This window comes from Oncorhynchus tshawytscha, linkage group LG08 (assembly GCF_018296145.1).
Source record: "Oncorhynchus tshawytscha isolate Ot180627B linkage group LG08, Otsh_v2.0, whole genome shotgun sequence".
Taxonomy (NCBI): Eukaryota; Metazoa; Chordata; class Actinopteri; order Salmoniformes; family Salmonidae; genus Oncorhynchus; species Oncorhynchus tshawytscha.
Window position 1 is genome coordinate 35,138,812 of NC_056436.1, and position 19,941 is coordinate 35,158,752.

Here is a 19,941-nt window from a genome sequence, read left to right on the forward strand (position 1 = left end):
ACAAGTCCTCAACTAATATATATTTATATATTGTTTACCTTTATTTAACTAGGCCAGTCTGTTAAAAACAAATTCTTATTTTCAATGACAGCCTAGGAATAGTGGGTTAACTGCCAACAGATTTTTACCTTGTCAGCTCGGGGATTTGATCTTGCAACCTTTCGGTTACTAGTCCAATGCTCTAACCACTAGGCTACCTGCCGCCCCATGTCTGCAATCGTTGACCTGAGCTGTGTATTCGTTAAAATACTTTTGTACTTAATCCCAAAAGTGCTGAAATGAGGATTGTGGTTTGCCATTCAGCTTCCTTAAATCCATGATCAGGTCTGGGTCATCACCATCAAGGAGGAACAAGGATACTCTCTCATCAAGTAGGCCCCCTGTTCATCATCATTTGCTTAACTCTTGTCATCTGTCAGAAACTGATACATTTCTCTCAGGAAGTAGCTGTTCACTTTGCAGCGTGTGCGTATGTATTCAGGAATGTTTTTTGCATTGCTCTAGTGTGGAGTATGTTGGTATTTCTTTTCACAGTGGGGAGATGACAGAAGCCTGGTCTCATGAACACCATTGCTGTGTGAGGATACCTTCCATTTGAATGTCAGAGTGCCTAGGTGGTTACCACAGGCATACTTCTATACAGTGAAAGTCGATGGCGGTTTCAAGTTGTCAATCCATTTCCTTCTCTGGAATCTTATCTTCAGCAGCAAAGTCCAGTTGAAAGAGGGGGTGGAATTGGGGCACTTTATCCAAAGCTTGTAACAGAGTGCTATACTGGGGGCTGACCGGTCAGCATGGTGCTCTCACAGTGTAGCATAAAACATCAGACTCTGGTGTACGTAGGGGAGTGGGCTGTTGGTGACGTCTGGTCATTGCTTGATTCACCTTCTCCCAGTGGGATGCATCAGCTGCTATGGACTCTGTTCGACTCGCCACATCTTCTCTGAGATCTAATGAATACAGGCCGTTTTAGTTGAGAGGTTTAAAACATAAAGCTTACACGTTTTACATTTCCTGAATAAATGGTGACATTTTACAATATCAGACACAGTATATGAGACATGAATCTCCAAGGAGTGAGACAACACATTCATGAACATACCTGTGAAGTGATTCCAGTGTGCCCAGGGCTGGGATATTGAAATAGACAGCTGACTGCAATGAAGCTGATTTTGACTTCGTTTTGGTGCCTTTGTGTCGTGTTTCCTGGTACCTGTTGTTGGATCCAAGGCCTAATTGCAGGAATCTGTCTGGTATGGCTAAGCCTCCCTCTTTAAACTTCTCTAGATGGAGTTCCATATACCAGAGTGCTTTTGATAATCGGGTAACGAATGTCCAGGCTATATGGACATGAAAAATAGGAGAAACATTATATTTCATCCTGATTATCAGATTATTAATACACAAATTAACATTAATGAACATTGTCCACATAGGATATGTAATAGAATGATATATTCAAAAATGATTGGGAAATAGCCTAACAAGGCATTAACAAATGAAGACAATACAAATATAAAGGCCTTTCATAGGCTACCCTTCCTAGGAAAAAAATATGCCATTGTTAATAAAGGGGAATCATTTGAATGGGGTCAAATTAATCGAAAAAGTGCAATCCAATCTCGTAATTCAATGTGATGTATAGGGTAATAGAGTAGAGAGAACAAATCAAATTCAAGAATGATGGACAATAAATAATTGTAATCAGATTAAAATGTTGATGTACAATATTGAGGTCATTACCTGAATGCATCTCTATAGCCTAGGCGTTAACAAAATATTCATACAAATATGATTAGGCCTCTTATAGACTAGGCCTTGTAGAAAGAGGGTCAATCAAGTTAGGTCTGCCAAATGAATGTAGCATTGGAAAAAATACATGAATCCAGCCATAGAGTATAGCCTATCATCACCAAATAAAAAATGTTGTTTTTAACGTGCACAATTAAAAGCATCAAATCTATAGAGCAAGCTTGACTAAGTTCGAGCCCTGTAACTTTGCTCACCACATCCTCCTTTGATTGTCTCGTCTGGCTGCCACGAAAAGCCCCCACCTTGGAGACAGTCGATCACATCATTGTGGAGCTGCTGATCGGCACGAAGTGTGTGCGTGCCACTGGCGATGTACTTCCCTGGACTTGTTCTCGGCGGCGCATTAACACTTCAAAAGCATTCCATCTTGGTGTTATCGGTTGGCCTGCTACTACTGGTAGTACCGGTAAAATGTAAGTTATGAATCGCAAATCACCATACAGCTGAAACACTTTGATTTCATCAATCATTTTTGCTTCAATTTGGTTGTCCAAAATATTTGAGATGATTTAAAGTAGCCACCCTTTGCCTTGATGACAGCTTTGCACACTTAGCATTCTCTCAACCAGCTTCATATGAGCTTCATTCATCATTTGTAGAATTTCTTTCCTTAATGTGTTTGAGCCAATCATTTGGGTTGTGACAAGGTAGGGGTGGTATACAGAATATATTTGGTAAAAGACCGAGTCCATATTATGGCAAGAACAGCTCAAATAAGCAAAGAGAAACGACAGTCCATCATTACTTTAAGACATGAAGGTCAGTCAAGAACTTAAAGTTTCTTCATGTGCTGTCATGCCCTGATCTGTTTTTCACCTATCCTTGTGCTTGTCTCCACCTACCCGCCTGCCTAACCACTCTGCTTGATTCTGACCCTGCCTGCTGTCCCGTACCTTTGCCCCTACTCAGGATTACTGACCTCTGCCTGACCTGACCCTGAGCTTGCCTGCCGTCCTGTACTTTGCCCCACTTCTTTGGATTATCGACCCCTGCCTGCCTTAATCTGTCGTTTGCCTGCCCCTGTTGCTGTAATAAACATTGCTACTTCAACACAGTCTGCATTTGGGTCTTACCTGAACGTGATAAGTGCAGTCGCAAAAACCATCAAGCGCTATGATGAAAATGGCTCTCATGAGGACCGCCACAGGAAATGAAGCCCCAGAGTTACCTCTGCTGCAGAGGATACATTCATTAGAGTTAACTGCACCTCAGATTGCAGCCCAAATTAATGCCTCACAGAGTAACAGACACATCTCAACATCAACTATTCAGAGGAGACCGCACTTATCGAATCAGGCCTTTATGGTTGAATTGCTACAAAGAAAGCACCACTAAAGGACACCAATAATAAGAAGAGACTTGCTTGGGCCAAGAAACATGATCAATGGACATTAGACCAGTGGAAAACTGTCCTTTGGTCTGATGACTCCAAATTTGAGATTTTTGGTTCTAACCGCCGTGTCTTTGTGAGACGCAGAGTAGGTGAACGGATGATCTCTGCATGTGTTAGGAGTGTGTATTGGAGGCGAAGTCAGGTGCAGTAGAGCAGAGTGTAGTGAACAGGCACGCGTTTTTATTCCGGTCCAAAATGACAGCACAAAGTAACATAAAATGTGCCCAAACACGGAACATAGACAAAAAGTGATGCGCGTAACAATATCCACAATTCCAAATACACGTAACACAAACAAACAATCTTACACAAAGAATATAGATTGATTGGGGAATGAAAACCAGGTGTGCAGGGAACAAGACAAAACAAATGGATACATGAAAAATGGAGCGGCGATGGCTAGAAAGCCGGTGACGTCGACCGCCGAACGCCGCCCGAACAAGAAGAGGAGCCGACTTTGGCGGAAGTCGTGACAGCGTGTCTGGTTCCCACTGTGTAGCATGGAGGAGGAGGTGTGATGGTGAGGGCGTGCTTTGCTGATGACACTGTCGTGATTTATTTACAATTCAAGGCACACTTAACCAGCATGGCTGCTCCACATTCTACAGCGATACGCCATCCCATGGGCTTCATGGGACTATTTGTTTTTCAACAAGACAATGACCCAAAACATCTCCAGGCTGTGTAAGGACTATTTGACCAAGAAGGAGAGTGATGGAGTGCTGCATCAGATGACCTGGCCTCCACAATCACCTGACCTCAACCCAATTGTGATGGTTTGGGATGAGTTGGACCGCAGAGTGAGGAAAAAACAGCCAACAAGTGCTCAGCATATGTGGGATCTCCTTCAAGACTGTTAGAAAAGCATTCCTATTGAAGTTGTTTGAGAGAATGCCAAGAGTGTGCAAAGCTGTCATCAAGGCAAAGGGTGGCTACTTTGAAGAATATCAAATATAAAATATATTTGGATTTGTTTAACACTTTTTTGGTTACTACATGATTCCATATGTGTTATTTCATAGTGTTCATGTCTACACTATTATTCTACAATGTAGAAAATAGCACAAATAAAGAAAAACCCTTGAATGAGTACGTGTGTCCAAACTTTTTACTGGCACTGTACATGGGAATGTCTGTATGCGTATTAAAATGTTTGTTTTGATATATATTTTGTATTTATTTGTATTGTCCACATGATATACAGTATGACATTGCACCCTAATTACTTCCTCAAATTGACAGGCTGTTGGATCATTATTCCTTCCATGAGTAAGCATGATAATGCCACTATTGAGTTACTGTTAAAGTTGTTTCATATGATAGCATGGATACCTAATGGGAGTAGCATCACACAGCGTCCTTCCAAATTACCAGAGACGGAAATGCCAAGTCTGGCCCAATTATTGGCTTAGTTGTTTGTTTGTTTGTTAGTTAATATGACATTTGGACCAACTTGATAGCTTACCAATTACTGTACAGTGTAGTATTCACAATCCACTTTAAACAAGGTCAGAACCTACACCTCTTGAACAAGCTAACTTGGCGACAATTTACTTCACTAATCAAGTCAAGGTGCACATGTGACGTTTTTCCTGAACAGGAGAACTCTGAGCCCTAGCATAAGGCTATTGTTGCTGATCAGATCTCATGCTATGGAAAAACTCTGGCCTTAGGGACAAACACACACAATGATACGGACATTCTGTTGGTGAGTGAACTTAAGTTGATAATCACCTATTGTCACAGAGCCAACAGCTTATCCACTAACATCACAGCATCTGACTTTAGCACTGAGCATTCTAATCTAATAGAATTGGCAGTAGCGTGTGTGACAGAGAGGAGCGGGTGAAGGGAATTAGTTTGGGTTGTGGTTGCCCAGCATTCAATAGTAAATTTACACTAGATTAAGAGGAATTGATTTCATTCCGGTGCTCAGATGCTGATTTAGAACTGAGTGGCATTATGAGATCAGGAATAGCTCAGACTGGATCAGTAGCTACCTGCCACAGCAGTAGTGAACGATTAACACAAGGGCCACCATTTCTGGCCCCTATTCATAGGAGGATCCACCAGGTTTGTGGTGTCTGGTTCATGCTTATAGTCCCATTCTCGAGCCATTAGCCAGAGGGGACGGCGAGGCAAACACAACATTGCCAATATGCTGTGATAACAGTTAGTGTTAGCAGCATACCATTAGCACTTTGCTTGGTGATGCTGCTAATTTCAGACTTTTATTTCAGTCTGGCTTGTCATCTTTCGGGGTGATGTGACATGGCTGGGTATCGTACCCCCTCTTAAATACTTTTTGTACGTTACAAGCAGGGTTCAACTCACACCTATCAATCATTCTAAGATTGGGAAGGGGAGAGTAGCTAACCAACTGGGGTCCTAATGTCCATCCATTTAGTATGCTTGACCATAAATCATTACTCAGTAGTTAAACTTCCTCAGTAAAAAGTTTCTGTATCTGGGTATCTGTACTTCACTACATTCCTAAAGAAAATAATATACTTTTTACTCCATACATTTTCCGTAACACCCAAAAGTACACGTCACAGAATGATTAGCAGGACAACATTTTTACAATTCACACAATTATCAACATAACATCCCTGGTCAACCCTACTGCATCTGATCTGGCAGACTCACTAAACACATGCTTTGTTTGTAAATTATGTCTGCGTGTTGGAGTGTGCCCCTGGCTATCCATAAATACAATCATGACTTCTGGTTTGCTTAATATAAGGAATTTGAAATTATGATACTTAAGTATATTTTAGCAATTATATTAACTTTTGGTACTGAAGTATATTTAAAACCAAATACTTTTACACAAGTAGTATTTTACTGGGTGACTTTCACTTTTACTGGGGTCATTTTTTTATTACCACTGCTGTACAGTATACTGTATGCTACAGTGTACACTGAGTGTACAAAACATTAAGAACACCTACTCTTTCCATGACAGACTGACCAGGTGAACGCAATATTAGGAATGTGTTCTTAATGTTTTGTACACTCAGTGTATATACTGTATGCTCCCACCCATCCAGGACACCTACTTAAATGCTGGATGAGGAAGGCAATATAATCAAGGACTCCACACACCCCCGCCATGAGCTGTTTACTCACTGACCGTCACGCAGACGGTATCGGAGCATGAGGTCTGATACCAACACGCTCAGAGACAGTTTGTATGTACTGTACAAGACATCAGACTGCTGAACACTTGAACTGGACTGACCATCTGCTCTGATTCTCCACACCTTAGAACACATGCATACACCCTCACAGACCACAGGAGGTTGGTGGGACCTAAATTGGGGAGGACTGGCTCGTTTTAACGGCTGGAGCAGAATCAGGGGAATGGTATCAAATACATTAAACGGTTTCCGTGTGTTTGATGCTATTCCTTTTGCTCTGTTCCTGCCATTATTATTTGCCGTCCTCCCCACAGCAGCCTCCTGTGACACACATACACACATACACATACAGTATATACAGTACATTCATGCAACACAAACATCACAACTGCTGGTACCAGACTCTTATTATTATTGCTAAATACTGCACAGTTTAAACAATCCCCCCCTATCCCAAAACACATGTAAATATTGGACTTTCCTGTATTATACTTATGATAAAATGTTTATTCTATTCTACTGAGCCATTTACTTTATGATCCTATTTTTATATTTTCTTATTTCTTACTGTTGTTGCATTGTCGAGAAGGAACCTGCAAGTCAGCAATTAGTTGGACGGTGTATCCCATACATACGACTAGTAAAACTTGAAACTGTATGCTGTGTTTACATGCTTGATCTCTAAGGAATTTGACCCATATCTCACCTGGCTCTCTAACGGTTGACTTGTGTCTCCTCATTGATGGTCTCCCCCACGTGTTTACTCCTAGGCCATTGTCTTTGTGCCAGCAACTCCCATAATCCAGTCAGATGCACCACCTGTGTCTTATACTGTACTGTGTTTGAGTGGTTATATAAAGAGGCTACATAAAAGCTTCAGACACTGACCCACACCAGGTAGACAACAGCAGGTCCACACATCCAAATCCAGTCCTCTCTCTTACAGAGGGTTCCCCATCGGAGAGAAAGAGAGGGAGTCTAGGAAGACCGAGAGGAAACCGTTTGAGAGGAGTTGCCCAGCAGAGCTGTATTTTCACTATCAGTCTCTAAGCAACCAGTTGAAACCCTGGAGACCAGCAGCAAGATGTTTTTTAGACTCCCAAGATTAACTCCTGGGTACATACGATATCTACAGGTGAGTGGCCAGTGAAATGTACTTTTTTAGATAAATCTTATAAAATGATACAAAAGGACAGCGTGTTTTGTTGTAGCATTGTTGTTAAAACTGTCTGCTACCGAACCATCAAATGATGGCATTTATAAATAAATGATCTGGGCTCCTGAAAGGGCTGATCTCTATAATATATAAACTACTTTTGGAAAGCTAATATTCTGAGCTAGCCATTAAAAAAGTATGGTTGACAACCCTTTAACTGGAACAGAATATGGAAAAATATGACCTTGACATCCCGTAATCCGAACCATCAATTTATACATTTTAATTTTGTTCACAGACTGTATTTAACGCCAATGAAACTTTTTAGGATGAAATTGGCCCCCACTCCCAACTGTTCACTGTGTCCCCTAATTCAGTTAGTCACATTATTTCATATGATGTGAGGGTGCCCTGCAGTTAAATGCTACTGGGGCAAAGTTACACAATTAATTTAGAAGTGCATGAATTTAAATATTCAATGCTTTGCAACTATCATGTTACTTAACGATAGCCTCTTGAATCTCTATATCAATCAGAGAAAGTGAATGCTGGCATGCACCACTGCTGCGAAAAACAATGAGGCTAGGTGGGGTGGGAGGCATGTTTCCGGGTGGGGAGGGAGGATGCGGGCGGGCAGGTGGATGGGGACTGTGGGGGGAATGGGTTGGGGTTATCTTTTTATTTTATATGCATTTCTTAGATTATTTTTATTTTTTTACCTGTAACCTGTCTGCTACATCAAGTAGCTCAGGTCCAGATGATCTCTTTGGTTGAGTCAGTGGAAACTGCCCTCGAACACTGGATAGCATGAGGCAGTGGAAACTGCCCTCGACACTGGATAGCATGAGGCAGTGGAAACTGCCCTCGACACTGGATAGCATGAGGCAGTGGAAACTGCCCTCGACACTGGATAGCATGAGGCAGTGGAAACTGCCCTCGACACTGGATAGCATGAGGCAGTGGAAACTGCCCTCGACACTGGATAGCATGAGGCAGTGGAAACTGCCCTCGAACACTGGATAGCATGAGGCAGTGGAAACTGCCCTCGACACTGGATAGCATGAGGCAGTGGAAACTGCCCTCGACACTGGATAGCATGAGGCAGTGGAAACTGCCCTCGACACTGGATAGCATGAGGCAGTGGAAACTGCCCTCGACACTGGATAGCATGAGGCAGTGCGCTCTGCTTTTTTTGGCATGACTTTTCCTGGCTTGTTTTGATTGAGGACCTTTCAAACATAATGCCTGGCAATATCTGCTGATGTTGTAGTATAGATGACTTGGTCCTTGGAATTCTGAGGCTTTAGGAGTCTCTAGGGAGTACATGGGATGTAGAGAAATGGATTGAACTTGAGATGGTGTATTGACGTATGCTGTATTGCCTGTAGTTGTTGTGGATGGGTGGACAGGTTCGGCTCTGCCTCTAGGTTTACATCTTATCCATAGATTGCTTTACTGAGCCTAACGTTATCATATATTACTAATCCATTGCTAATCCATCTTATATAGGGCAGTTTGTCTCAAATAGTTTTATGTTTAGATCCTTCTTCGAAAGTTCAGCGGCTTTGCAATCATTCAAATTTGAGAGTGACTGCAGGCAATGACAGAGGAAAAAACACAGTGAATTTGCAATGTGTAATAGACCACAGTGCAGTTTATGTTTCTACTTCCATCAAAAAAACTATATTCTCTGTTTTACTTATCAGCTATAGACTTGAGGAAGTCTTTTGTTTTAGCTCACAAAGCTTTATTTGACGTATTTACTGCTGTTTACCGCAAGCTAGTGAGGACAAATCCATGACATGTTTGGTTGAATTCTGATTACAAATAACTCCGTGAGAGAGCATCAGGAATGGGGCTGGGACTCAGAGCTCAGGTTCCTGTTATTTCTTCTTCTCTTTATTGTTGTCTAGGGGCCTGCGTGGAAATGTGCCCGTATCACAAGAGAGCCTTTGTCAGAGTTAATTTGGCAAAATGGGAGAAAGTGGGTTTTTAATTTCTTGGGTGGGGGTGATGGGGGCATAATTGTGGCTGACTCGATTGGCGCAGAGGAAAGTTGAGACTTCTGTCGCAAGAGACTGGGAGGTTATATTATGTTTGTTCTGTTGAAGCGACTGCAGCCCACAACATCTCCCCCATCTATCAGTATAGAAAATAATTGCATTATATATATGTTATTTTCATTTAGCTGGCTTATATGGCCACAATGCACAGTACATTCAGTACATTGGTCTTGGTCTCAGTGGACTGGCATTGAGCCAGTATTGAAAATCTGTTCTGGTTATCCTATAGATGCCAATGCCATGCCATCTCCCAAGTCAATTGTTAATGAATAAGAAAGCTTTCCCCTGTAACCACATCATGTTGCTTTGTCTCCCACTCAGACCCAGGCTGTGGCAAGTGAGACCCAGAGGGCTGGGGACCTGGCCATGCCCCGTCTGGCCATGTTCCTGGGGGCCTTGGGGATTGGGGTGTGTGGCTACAGCTCCAGGCAGTTGGCACTGTACCACCGGCCCTCCGCTCGCGTGCTGACCTGGATGGACGTCGGGAGCACCCCGGGGAAGGGGAGAGCCCCATCCTTCATGGACCTGTCTCAACGCCACACTGTCTGTCAGAACATCCCGCCTCCGTCATTTGCTGGGCAGAAAGTGCCTTAAAAACAACAATCAATCAATATGAATCCCTCAGTATGTAGTATCTTTCTACCCAGGTATGGTGGAGCTTTAGCACTTTAGTGTTAACAGAAGTTGAACCCTAACCTAGTGATCAATAATCTGATAACCAATGATTACTAGCCTCACCTGTGTAAAATTCTTCATTGGCATACAGTATATGAGCTGCTATACCAGGTTATGAATTTGAGATTACTGATTCGATGAGTAGTTCAACCTGTTGCTATAGTAGCTTGGAAGATTTAGCTGTGGCCGTCCATCTGAATAGCTACATATTGTGTGCCTGTGAAGGCTGGTAAATTGTCACCATGTTTGGCTCAGCCCCCTGGTACACAGATGGTTGGCAACCCCCGCTCCCTCGGGCAGATTGCCAACCATAAGGGCTGGGGAAGCTCATCCACGTCCAACTACTTTCATTGATTTCAATGAATAAGAAACAGGAGGTGCCATCCGTCACTATAGCTTGGCATGCACTGTCAGGTCCGGTCTGGACCAGAGTGAAAGACCGGTTATTATTTCACTGCATTGTCAAACGATAGCACTACAGTCGTCCTCTCTGAGGGTGTCAATTCTCTTACATATTGATACTGTATGTAATGAGGTACATTGTACACTGTGATGAGGGATGTCCAAGGGTGTTTTGGGCAATTTTTCAGAGACAGTCACTGAAGCAAGCTAGTGATTCTTCCAGTTGTATAGGATGGACCATACTCGCAATATGATTTCTCACTTGAGGACAACATCCAGACTGCAATGCCATGTAAATAATGCCACTTTATTAATACTGTTCATTAGATTACTGTTCCTATTTTCAAATCGAATCACATGTTATTTGTCACATGCGCCGAATACAAATGGTGTAGACTTTACCGTGAAAGGCTTGCTTTATGACCCCTTCCCAACGATGCAGAGTCTAAAAAATAATAATACAAAAGAAAAATAATGATAAAATAGTAACAGAAGAAGAATGAAATAAAATACACAAGAATGGAACTACGGTATATTCAGGAAGTACCAGTACCAGATCAGTGTGCAGAGGCATGAGGTATTTGAGGTAGATATGTACATGAAGGCAGGGTAAAGTAACCAGGCAACAGAATAGATAATAAGAGCAAAATAAATAAGAGTAGCAGCAGCAAATTACGAGTTTAAAGTGTGTGTGTGTTCGTGGGTGTGTAATGTGTGTGTGTGTGTGTGTGTGTGTGTGTGTGTGTGTGTGTGTGTGTGTGTGTGTGTGTGTGTGTGTGTATGTAGTGTATGTGAATGTGTGTGTGTTTTCTGTGGGAATGTCAATGTAGTGGTTGTGAGTCAATGTGTATCTGGTTTCTATAGTCTAGGTGTGCGTAGGGTCAGTGCAAGAGATGCAGTGCAGAAAGTTTGGGGACCATGAATTGACTATTTAGCAGTCTTATTGCTTTGGGGTAGAAGCCGTCTCGGAGCCTGTTGGTCTGAGCCGATGCTCCGGTACCGTTTTCCGATGGTAGCAGAGTGAACAGTTTATGGCTTGAGTGGCTGGAGTCTTTGGCAATTTTTCAGACCTTCCTCTGACACTGCTTGATATAGAGGTCCTGGATGGCAGGGAGCTCGGCCCCAGTAATGTATGGGGCTGTACACACTACCCTCTTTTGGGCCTTGTGGTTGGATGCTGAGCAGTTGTACTGAGCTGTTCTCATCACCCTCTGTAGCGCTTTGCGGTGGAAGGCGGTGCATTTGCCATACCAAGCGGTAAATAGGCCAGTCCTGATTGTTGTTGTTCCTCTTCCGGAGTGGGAATGCCCTCTTCGCGACTGTGTGGGTGTGTGTGGACCATGTTATGTCCTTAGTGATGTGGACCAAGAAACTTGAAACTCGCGACCCGCTCCACTACAGCCCTGTTGATGTGGATGGGGGCGTGCTCTCCCCTCTTTCTCCTATAGTCCACAATCAGCTCCTTGGTCTTACTGACGTTGAGGGAGATGTTGTTGTCCTGGCACCACACTGCTATGTCTCTGACCTCCTCCCTATAGGCTGTCTCATCGCCATCGGTGATCAGTCCTACCACCGTTGTGTCGTTAGCAAACTTGATGGTGTTGGAGTCATGCGTGGCCACACAGTTGTGGGGAGTACAGGAAGGGACTATGCCTCACCACCTGGGCCCGGCCCATTGGGAAGTCCAGGATCCAGTTGCCGATGGAGAGGTTCAGTTCCAGGGTCCCTAGCTTGATAATGAGCTTGGAGGGGACTATAGTACTGAACACTGTAGTCTATGAACAGCATTTTCACATAATTATTTCCGCTCTTGTCCAGGTGTGAGAAGGCATTGTGAAGTGCAATTGAGATGGCATCATCTGTAGATCTGCTGGGGCGGTATGCAAATTGGAGTGGGCCCAGGGTGTCTGGGATGATGGTGTTGATGTGTGTCATGACCAGCCTTTCAAAGCACTTCATGATTACAGATGTGAGTGCTACAGGGCAATAGTCATTTAGGCAGTTTACCTAGGAGCTCTTGGTAAAAGGACTGGGTGGTCAGCTTGAAACTGGTTGGGATTGTGATTTTTAACCTGTTTAAACGTTTTTCCTCACATCGGCCTCAGAGAGCGAGATCACACAGTCCTCGAAGCGGCTGGGTTTTCCTTTGTAATCCGTTATCGTCTACAAGCCCTTGCGGCATACGACGAGCGTCGGAGCCGGTGTAATAGGATTCTACCTTCCTCCTATATTGTCCTTTTGTACGTTTGATGTCTTGTCGGAGGCCGTGTGTCCATGTCTGTGTCCTTGTCTGTTCCTTGTCAGCAGTAGCTCTAGTCTTTAGCCCAGTGAGGATATTGCCTGTAATCCACGGTTTTTGGTTTGGGTATGTTCGTATAGTCACGTTCATATGGTCTAATGGTTAAAATGATGCTGGCAGAGACAGACAGAGAGAGAGAGAGAGCAGGATGACGAAGCTCCTAATCACTAAGCCAATTTCCTCCTGTAGGATTTAACCAGGTGGAGTTGGCACATCGCTCTAATCTGGTATTAGGGATGATGACCAATGAGGACAGGAGACTGGTTCCTGCTGTGAACAGAGGCTGGGTACCAAAGCGGTCATATTATGGGAGCTCTTTATCCAGTCTATGTTGGGAGATGATACATTCAAAATCACCAGCTATTGTAAAACCACTAAACGTCAAATCAATACTCTTGACCTTAAACAAAGAGGAGTGATTTTTAAGGAGAGCAGGTACAGTAGAGGTCAGCAGAATCTGATCGCATAATCTTTTTCCACAGCAGCCGAGCCAGTTTCCGGAGTCTGCCAAGATATACGTTTTTAGCAGGACCAGATTAGCTGTGCTAGCCCTGCCACTGCATTGTAGGTCACTACAAATGGCCCTAATCCACTCAGCAGATGTTCTAATTGGCCAAGCTGGCGTCAGAGAGCGACCGGCAGTCCCCACAACTCGGCTGAGACCGACACTCATAAACAACTTGTCAATGGACTGGCTAATGATCTTACACAGAAACATGACATGTCGAAACAGCACAAAACTCTAATGCCTCCTGTTAGGTCACCCCCTATTGCCCTCTAAATAGAACATGATGTATTCTATACCTATACCTTGTAAGGTATTTCTGGGACAAAGAAATTTGGCAATTTTGCACTTTGGGCACTTTTTCCTTCTTTAATTTATCTTGTTTCTACAAATGTGTCACTACTATTTTAAGTTATTACTGTTGACTATTGTTGACCTTCACTACCCCTGTTATATCTACCTGTACAGTAGAAAGTCAATAAAACGTTTTTCAAAATGATTGACCAATGTATTATATTGTTTTGTCTGATCACTTAGACATAATAATGGTAATTGACACGGTGTGTAGAATAGCATATACTGTACCCAGAACCCCAACAGGCATAGTTAGAACGATTGATATTGGTCTTTCTATTCCCAATTCCAGACTTGTTTCCTGTTGAGGCTTCCGGCTCTTTGGCTGTATAATAATGACTTGAAGCATGAAACACCATCCAGAGGCATTAGCTCTAGATCAGCTCTGTTAGCTGTGGTTCATAGAGCACATATTGCTGATGTATCCCCCATCCGACTCACTATCATCATCCAACTAGACACCAACACTTCTCTTAATGAACCCACAGGGTGTAACAGAGTCATGTGCTTTTACACTGTAGTAAATTCCAAATGGATTCAACTCTGTTTTACCAGTCAGATATTGCGTCATTCATTCTATTTAGCGAGGAAAAGTGCCCTTTGTGTGAGTGTATAAAGCGCAATTAGGAATTAGAATACTAGAATGGACATGAACCGTCTTATGCAGCCTGGTCTCTTAGCATTTAGTATTTTTCTGTACGCAAATCCCAGATAGTCAATTTAGTAGATTATGTTACGTTTCGTATGTTTTAATTTGTGGATGTCCATCACCTCATTTCGTAAGATATATGTTACAAATTACAATTCGTATTATATGTTACAAATTTGCACAATATGTACATTTTGGAGTTAGGTTGAAGGGTCAAGGTTATGGGAAGGGTTATCTAAAAGGGGTTAGGGGAAAGATTAGCTAACATGCTAAGTAGTTGCAAAGTACATGTAGCTAAAAACTAGTAAGTAGTTGAAAAGTTGCTAATTAGATCAAATGCGAAAGCTGTCCATAATGAGATTTCAACGTGTTCAGTACGCTATCCCTGTTATGTCCATCTGCCTTGCATCATCATTAATAAACTCTCTTTCTGCACCTGCTTCCTGACTCCCTGAATATTCGTAACATATACGATTGGCCAACCACCCTACTTTGGTTTTTGCCTTAAGTAACTGTGACCTTTCTACGTTGGGTTCTGGTAAGGTGTAGGAGGAAGATAAGGCTCTAGACACAATTCTGCCGGTTGTCTCTCTTTTAATGACTGCATGGAATGGATACAATACAAGGCAAAAGTTAATGCTGCAGTCTGGACTCCCATACAACTATATTTGCCTCTCCTCATCACGCTCTGAACTCAGTAGTAAAAGCATCAACAACAAAAATACATTGTACAAAATGTATATGTTCATATTTTCAAAAGACCAATTAGATTATATAAATGTTGTACACCAATAATTTGTTAATAAGTGCTAAATATTTCGAAGAGAGTGTACTATTGTACCATTATACCTGAGGCATACTAATGAAGCAACAACGCCATTTTTGACATGCCCGGGCAAGTAACAGAATGAACGGCAGCTAATGAACGGCACATTAAACATGAAATACAAAATCGTCACATTTCACAACATACCTGCATGGAATGGATACAAATACAAAAGTTAATGCTGCCGTCTGGACTACACACAAGTACATTTGCCTGATAAAAGACAGCGCAGAAAACCCATGAGAAAATAAAAACTCAATGTCTGCACCTGATAGAGACCCTCTCCCACAACAAAGCTAATGGTAGTTGGGCTAGCCTTGCAAAGTTGTACTCAAACATTATCCCCATTCAGATGAACATATATTGCTATAAACAGTAATGCAACACTAAATCAGTGATGATATAACTTTTGCTTGTCTTTTCTTGTGAATTTGTGAACATTTGTGAACATGTGCATTCTAAAGACCAGAGCACGGGCCTCCCGGGTGGCGCAGTGGTTAAGGGTGCTGTACTGCAGCGCCAGCTGTGCCACCAGAGACTCTGGGTTCGCGCCCAGAGTCACAATAAAATAATCACTCTTAAAAGTAATGTAATACATCTTAAAATAACCTTAAAATAATAAATTAAAACGTAACATATCGTACTAATTTGAGTGTGCCGGATTTACATTTACTATGTTATATCTAGTCTATGAGACCAGGCTGTCTGTTGCTGGTACAAAGGTCAGCCATGTTGGTCATCTATGGTTTGCTAGTGCTGTGATAAGATAGTGTTAAAATAATGAATGTGAAGAATTCATCTGCAGACTGTTTGATAGGAATGATCCTATTCATTTTCCTAATTAACTGCCAATCTACTAACATTCCATTCAAACGATGCAGTCAACCCCATAGCTGCGGGAAGTATGGGGTGCAGCAACCCCTGAAAATCGGAATAAAAAACGAAATGTTGTTATTATTTTTTTAAACAAATATTTTTTCACAACAGTAGTGCACTGGGCCTTTACTAGTATTAGCAGACCAATAGAAACGCCTATAGCGTGGGCAAAAATGTGCTTTGGCAAAAAAAAAATATTTGTATAATTAAGAACAGGATCTTGCAGGATTCAATAGTTGGAATTGTAAGAGTTGTTGCCCTGTCCCTTTCTCTGTGATCACCATTCTAATGGGATCCAGAAAGAACAAAACCCTGTCCCTTTCTCCGTGATCACCATTCTAATGGGATCCAGAAAGAACAAAACCCTGTCCCTTCTAAAGGGATCCAGAAAGAACAAAACCCTGTCCCTTCTCTCTTTGATCACCATTCTGGAATCCAGAAAGAACAAAACCCTGTCCCTTTTCTTGATCAATGGAATCCAGAAAGAACAAAACCCTGTCCCTTTCTCTGTGATCACCATTCTAATGGAATCCAGAAAGAACAAAACCCTGTCCCTTTCTCTGTGATCACCATTCTAATGGGATCCAGAAAGAACAAAACCCTGCCCCATTTTCTCTGTGATCACCATTCAGAAAGAACAAAGTGATCCAGAAAGAACAAAACCCTGCCCCTTTCTCTGTGATCACCATTCTAATGGGATCCAGACAAAAGATCACCATTCTAAACAGAAAGAAAAACCCTGCCCCTTTCTCTGTGATCACCATTCTAAAGGGATCCAGAAAGAACAAAACCCTGCCCCTTTCTCTGTGATCACCATTCTAATGGGATCCAGAAAGAACAAAACCCTGCCCCTTTCTCTGTGATCACCATTCTAATGGGATCCAGAAAGAACAAAACCCTGTCCCTTTCTCTGTGATCACCATTCTAATGGGATCCAGAAAGAACAAAACCCTGCCCCTTTCTCTGTGATCACCATTCTAATGGGATCCACAAAGAACAAAACCCTGTCCTCAAACATTTACACCAAAAGGTGCAAAGTTATGGGCAAAGACACAAAACATCCCCATCAAATGAAATATATTGTTTTATCAAATAAGACTGAAATCAACCACTTTTGTGAAGTATTAATTTACCATCCGTACAAACCACGTAATGTAAATATACATTACTGTATTGTACATAGGCTGTGGTTTGTACCTGTAGACTTTCCATCACTGTGAAGAAAAACAATGACCAATGCAGTAATTGAGTACATTGAGACATCAAGTGGTTTGTGATGATGTGGCTCAGTTGGTATGGCAATGCTAGGGTTGTGGTTTTGATTCCCACAGATACTAAAAAAAATGACAAGAGCATCTACTAAAATGGAAAAGGAATGAATAGACCATTTCAGTTTTCACATAGAAATAAGTTACATTTGCAAAGTATTTCAAGAAACTGGAAAACATATATAGTATTTTTATATTCCACAAATGTTATCAGATTAACTGTTTTGTATTATCAGACTAACTGCTTTGTACAGATAATTATCAGACTTAAGTTACAAATGCTGGTAAACACTCAAATACAATTTTCACAAAAGTAGTGCACTGGGCCTTTACTAGTCCTGTATTAGCAGACCCATATACTGTAGACGTCTTCAAGCGCGGGCAATTTATTTGCTCTGCATTCAATTAGATCGATTTTGGATTTCTCCCTGACCAATATGGCTGCAATTTTTTTCTCCCATTATGGAATTAAGGAACTTTGAGGGTTTATGACATAGCCCCTCTAGTAATTTAATAGGATCTCTATGATAAAGCGTGAGTTCTTCAACCAAGGAGTGTATTCATAGAGCTGGGTTGTTTTCATTCATGTTCTTCATAAAGATATATAGCGATATTTGGTTGTTCATTATAAAAATCAATAAATCAGTTTATTGTGCTGAAAAATAAGCAAAGAGAAATCTTGATGTGTCCCTAAGATGTAAGGCATTGTCACGGGGCTATGAAGCACTGAGACACCTACACAGCACCTACACACATCAATCATTCTTTCATGTCTTTCAGGAATGTACTATTAAGGAACGTAGGCAAGCAAGCCTACTCCTTTAACGTCCAAGGACGTTATACAATACATTTGGAAAGTATTCAGACCCCTTGACTTTTTCCACATTTTGTGATGTTACAGCCTTATTCTTTTTCCTCATCAATCCACACACAATACTCCAGAATGACAAAGCAAAAACTAATTTTTAGACATTTTCAGCAAATGTATAAAAATAAAACTGATATCACATCCAAATAAGTATTTACCCTTTCCTCAGTACTTTGTTGAATCACCTTTGGCAGCAATTACAGCCTTGAGTATTCTTGGGTATAACGCTACAAGCTTGGCACACCTGTATTGGAAAGTTTCTCCCATTCTTCTCTGCAGATCCTCTCAAGCTCTGCAGGGTTCAAGTCCAGGCTTTGACTGGGCTAATCAAGGACATTCATAGACTTGTCCCGAAGCCACTCCTGCATTGTCTTGGCTGTGTGCTTAAACCTCTTAGCGCACGGATCCCGTTACCGGCATCAAAATCGACAACATCCTGTGAAGCTGGAGCACGCCAAATTCAAATGACAAAATTGTAATATTAAACATTCATGAACATACAAGTGTCTTGTATCATTTAAAAGCTTAACTTCTTGTTAATCCAACCGCATTGTCAGATTTTTAAAAAGGCTTCACGGTGAAAGCATGCCTTGTGATTTTCTGAGGACAGCGCCCCGCATACACCAGCATTAACATTTTCCAAACCAGCAGAGGCGTCACAAAAATCAGAAATAGCGATAAAATAAATCCCTTACCTTTGAAGATCTTCCTCTGTTTGCAATCCCAAGGGTCCCAATCCCATAAAGTCCTTCTTTATATCCCAAAAAAGTCTGTTTAATTTGGCACGTTTGATTCAGTATTCCACCTGTTTCACTATTTCAACATGCAGACAAAGGAATCCCAAAAGTTACCCGTAAACTTCATCCAAACAAGTCAAACAACGTTTCTAATCAATCCTCAGGTACCCTAATATGTAAATACAATATAAGACGGAATGTAGTATGTTCAATACCGGAGATAAATAACGAAGTGTGCGCACTCTTTCACGTGCACCACAAGACTAGAGTCCTAACGAGGGACACCTTGAAAGACTACAAATACTTGCTCATTTTTCAAAAACAAGCCTGAAACCCTTTCTAAAGACTGTTGACATCTAGTGGAAGGCATAGGAACTGCAATCTGGGAGCTATTTATTTGTATATCCCATATACAAGCATTGAAATGGACTGTGACCTGGATGGAATTTCCTTGGGTTGCCATATCAGTTATGTTATACACACAGACATTATTTTAACAGTTTTCTAAACTTCGGAGTGTTTTCTATCCAATGCTACCAGTTATATGCATATATTAGCTTCTGGGCCTGAGTAACAGGCAGTTTACTTTGGGCACATCATTTATCCAAACTTCTGAACACTACCCCCTAGCCCTAAGATGTTTTAAGGTCATTGTTCTGTTAGAAGGTGAACCTTTGCCCCAATCTGAGGTCCTGATCAATCTGGAGCAGGTTTTCATCAAGGATCTCTCTGTACTTTGCTACGTTCATCTTTCCCTCGATCCTGACTAGTTTCCCAGTCCCTGCCACTGAAAAACATTCCCACAGCATGCTGCCACCACCATGCTTCAGCGTAGAGGTGTTACCAGGCATACTCCAGACGTGATGCTTGACATTCAGGCCAAAGAGTTTAATCTTGGTTTCATCAGACCAGAGA

The 19,941-nt window shown here is 41.9% G+C and overlaps 1 long non-coding RNA gene across 1 annotated transcript; it reads right to left on the reverse strand.

Annotated features, from left to right (window-relative positions):
- Positions 1-144: 144 nt before the first annotated feature.
- On the reverse strand, positions 145-7,185 carry LOC112256561. Its single transcript, XR_002954425.2, has 4 exons — positions 7,055-7,185; positions 2,007-2,206; positions 1,103-1,340; positions 145-950 (listed from the first exon to the last, which is right to left on the reverse strand). It is a non-coding gene; the product is annotated as an uncharacterized LOC112256561 (long non-coding RNA).
- Positions 7,186-19,941: the final 12,756 nt, after the last annotated feature.